The following is a 4650-nucleotide window of genomic DNA, read 5'->3' as shown; positions in this document are numbered from 1 at the left end:
CATTATTCTCATTCTGGGGCAAAGTGCAGCAAGAAACCTGTCAACTCCAGGCGTTTTTGGGCTTCAACAAGTAAAAACCTTCTCTTGTTCAGCCTTATGAATCTGACTTGAGAGACTTGCAGCCATGGTTGGATGTATTTACACTTCACATTGCACTTCCCTCGGCCTCTTACACAAATGAACAAAAGCAGTCTAATTCCTAGGGGGTTATTCAAGTCACGGGATCGACAAAGAAAGTGGAATCATTTATACAGTCCTCGTTTATCTTGCCCCAAAAAAGTAAACTTCAGAGGCACCCTGACAGACAATAACCTTGGTTGGAAGGTTAGCAACTGTGCTTCTAAAGCGGGGAGCATGAATCTCCCAGAGAGAGAGAGAGAGAGAGAGAGAGAGAGAGAATCACCCTGCCTACCCCGCTCCCCTCGACAGGTCACCCCTCCACCTCGTCGTCGCGGTATTCATCAAACGCATCTTTCCTGTCGTGAGGCAGGGCATCTGAAGCTTGCACATCCTGTTGCCCTCACACAGGACCTCCCTACTGTATGTTCGACTCTCATTGAAACACGCATCAGATAATACTGCCGTAAATAGTCAAAGGTTGAAATGGTTTAGTGCACATTAAGCTTATCACGTTCGGCGCATGCTGTACGTAAAGCAAACGCACGTTACATAAAGTGCAAATAATCGGCAAATGAACATCTGTAGACTGCCGTGATGCAATTATGGAACCATTATATGCATTAGCGCATGCACTAACATTGGAGGAGAGACAGTAAAGAACTTACTTGCTATTATTCCTGTGGTCAGTCTGTGTGTCCTCGTTTCTGCTCTGGGAGAGCCGACTGCGGCTAGCCTGTCAGCTCCATTATCTAGCCTGCCAATAATCCATAACCAGTCATTCCATCACTCTGAAGTAACTCCCACATGTCCTCCATGGCCTTCCGTATTGTCAATGGTTAATGTACCAATCACAGGGAAAATTCCATTTGGAATGACATACTCTGAGGAAATGGCTGAGTTTATAAGTTAACATGGATCATGCCCCAATATCTTTTGAATAAACAGGATGTTTTAACAAATTCAAAACTACGACATGGTTGCTGCTTCACCTTTCTATGAATTAGTTGACTGGACACTCAGGCACTGCAAGAGAATTTTTTTTTTATACACTTCTACTGGTAGGCAAGAATTTGACGATTGTTGCATTTTTCACACAGAAATAACATTGCTCCACAAAGATCATTAAAGGTTTATGAAGAGGACGGAGCTCTTTCGGTGGACTCTAGGTTTTCTTAATAACTTCTTCACAAACAATCCTTCTGCGACAAGGGGGCTTTATTAAGATTCAACCAGGGGCAAGTAAATCATAGAAAGGACAGTATTAGCTTTTTTGTCCCACAGAATTAGGTAACTGACTGTGCTCTATGGACACTAATTCCCACTTTTGCTGACCAGTGAAAAACACAAACCTTACAGCAACAATATAAACAAGTCAACCAAATGAAAATGTACAGGCAATGCCATTTTTCAACCAATTATCTTATTCGCACGGTGTATTTTATATATCGAGGCCCGATAGAGTATTGAACTGAAAACATCACACAACATTGCAGGTTGTACAACTCCTCAAGAGTGCGAGAGGGGAGGAGAGGAGAGGGGAGAGGAGGGGAGGGGGGAGGACGGGAGGGGAGGGGGGAGGACGGGAGGGGAGGGGGGAGGACGGGAGGGGAGGGGAGGGGAGGGGAGGGGAGGGGAGGGGAGAGGAGAGGAGAGGAGAGGAGAGGAGGGGAGGGGAGGGGAGGGGAGGGGAGGGGAGAGTAAGGGAGGGGAGGAGGGGAGGGGAGGGGAGGGGAGGGGAGGGGAGGGGAGGGGAGGGGAGGGGAGGGGAGGGGAGGGGAGGGGAGAGGAGAGGAGAGGAGGAGAGGATAGGATAGGAGAGGAGAGGAGAGGAGTGGGGAGGAGAGGAGAGGAGAGGAGGGGAGAGGAAGGGAGGGGAGGAGGGGAGAGGGGAGGAGAGGAGAGGAGGGGAGAGGAAGGGAGGGGAGGAGGGGAGAGGAGGGGAGAGGAAGGGAAGGGAGGAGGGGAGGGGAGGGGAGGGGAGAGGGTACAAGAACTCTCCCTGCAAAAGCCCGATGACCTTGCGGGCATCTGCAGGCTCACGCCACAGAGGAAACCAACTCTGCCACTTCATCAGCTTCCCCACTGGGAACTGTCAGACGAGTTTGAAAACCAACTCTGTTTGGGAAGGACTAGGACTTGTCTGTGACCCCCTGTCTGCTGGCCACAACAATGACAGTCCTACAATGAGGGCCCTAGTAAGAAAAGTGGGGATTAGCTACCGGTTGGCATGTCCACCTGAGAACAGAGAGATACTGTACTTAGCATGGTCCGAGAGGCATGCCACAGTGTATGGAAATTGAGGCCCAGACAAATGTAAAAAAAATATATATATATTTAATTTCCTTCAGCGTATGTCAGGAGACAATCGAGTTCCCTGGCCGAGCGGGGGACAGCATGCATGTCACAGAGACAGAGACACGTGAACACAACATGGGTTTTGGAATCTCTAACGATCGCACCTGCTTGCTCTCGCACCCTTCGGATAACTTCTGCAACTTACACGAAGGAAACGCGACATGATTACATATCGAGATGTTCGATCGAGTTCCACATTGTTCACCGGTTTTGTCGGAACCGGCGTCACCAGAGCATCAACATGCACTGGCCTCCCGTCGAACACATTTCTTTCAGTCCGATCCTTGAAGGCTCCAGCAGAAAGCTGTTGCTAATAAATGGCAGTGCTCGTGCATTCCCTTCCAAAGAATGACACGTGTCAACATATTTTCCGCAGCGTTCCACTGGCCCTCTTTAACGCCTACGAGCCCATATTCCTAATCTCCATTCTGGGTCTGTCTTTGTCTACCTAGTCAAATACAAGCACAGACACATATTGATCACTGATTTTAAGAGTACGGAGTTTGGGGAAGGTACAGATAGGAAGGGTACAGATACCCTGACCTCTTAGCTAGTGGCTCTCACAGGATGTCATTATGGCTCTATAACACTCGACATAAATACGTCCTTACCGCTGTTCTGAAAACTAAGATTTGGTTTCAAAGACACAGAACACAGTTTAGGAGTGCAGAGGTAATATATACAAAACCACAGAATGACACTTTTATATAAGAATGTCTCGGCATTGGAAGAAGAATGTATGACATGACAGAAAGTAAAGAAGGTCGAAGACGTGTCTAAAGTTCTGAGAGTCCTGTCCTAAGCTCTGGCCATTTGGGGCTAGGTCAACCTGCATTAACCTACCCCAGATTCGTGTAGAACTTTCTGTATGTTATAGACAAGTATGGTGTGCAAAAATACAATAACAGGACTACATACTGTTCTGTACAGTAGCTAAACAAACTTGCCATGGACCACAGATGTCCTAAGACAACATGTCTCAAAGGGCTGTTTTGTTCCACTTGAACTGAGGCAACCTGTTGTAACTCTGCGTCGGAGTGACACAGGCTTGTCACGCTGTACTTTCCCAGCTCTCCATAGCTCCTTGGTGCTACAGTGAGTTTCCCTCGCGAACCAAAGGCTGTAATTTGCAACGATCAAAATGCAGCCACCAGTTGAGCTGCTTTACCAGAACAGCTTGGCAGCCAAAAGTACTGACGTTCCACACTGGAACATTAGGAACCCTAATCATGTCACAGTTCAAGTCGGGTCAGAAAAAAGTCACACGGAGAAAACTAACTTGAACACATTGCACTCCCGAACACACACAGAGGTAAACCAGAGTACAACTCTGGTCCACTTCCTAACAGCTCCACTGTGCTGTAAATTGTATGGGCCTCGTTAAATGTATTACCATCAAAAACACTTAGATTTATCAGCCATGTAGAACACGGTGCTGCTTCATCGGCTGTAAAAAGGACAGGTTGGTTTTTAATGATCCACGGATGTTTCTCCAGTGCTGTTTGGAACAGCGGCACCTTCTCTCTGGAGACCGAGAGGGCACCGTATCCATGGTAGTGGTGATGGGGATTTCACACGCCTGCTTTCTGAGAATCTCTAAAACAACTGTCACACGGAACTGACAATGTACCGCCTGTTCTAGTGCCCTGTGCTTAGGGAGGCTCACCACTGGGGTATCACAATACAGCAAAATACCCCCCCCCCCCCACACACACACACACACACACACACACAGCCCAGCCTCTCTTTCCAGAAGCCCTATAGCATGGTGCCTTCGGTGCTAATATACACCTCTATTTTGAGGCTCCGGCTGCACGCACGGCCCAACAGGAAGTGAGGACGATGCGACAGCTCCCAGGCTGAGGCTCCTGGTATTCCATCTAAACGTGTTAAAAACCTCATTATTATTCCCCCAAAACAATGCCAAAAGTAACATTCAGCACTTTGACAGCGAAGCAGGGAGATAAACAGGTGGCTTTTCAGAGGTAGCGGTAGGCAGACCCAGGCGGCTCAGAAGCACAGGTTTGGGTTACCATGCGGAAACCAGCATCAGAGGTTTGACATGGGGATGTCATTTCCAAGCGGTTAGCGCTCTATAACTGTTTTACAGTGTTCACCTCTGAAAGGTTGCGCGATACTATTTCCATTCCGGATTAGACATGTACTCGGTTCTGT

This window comes from Osmerus eperlanus, chromosome 1 (genome assembly GCF_963692335.1).
Source record: "Osmerus eperlanus chromosome 1, fOsmEpe2.1, whole genome shotgun sequence".
Taxonomy (NCBI): Eukaryota; Metazoa; Chordata; class Actinopteri; order Osmeriformes; family Osmeridae; genus Osmerus; species Osmerus eperlanus.
This window is presented reverse-complemented; position numbering follows the sequence as displayed.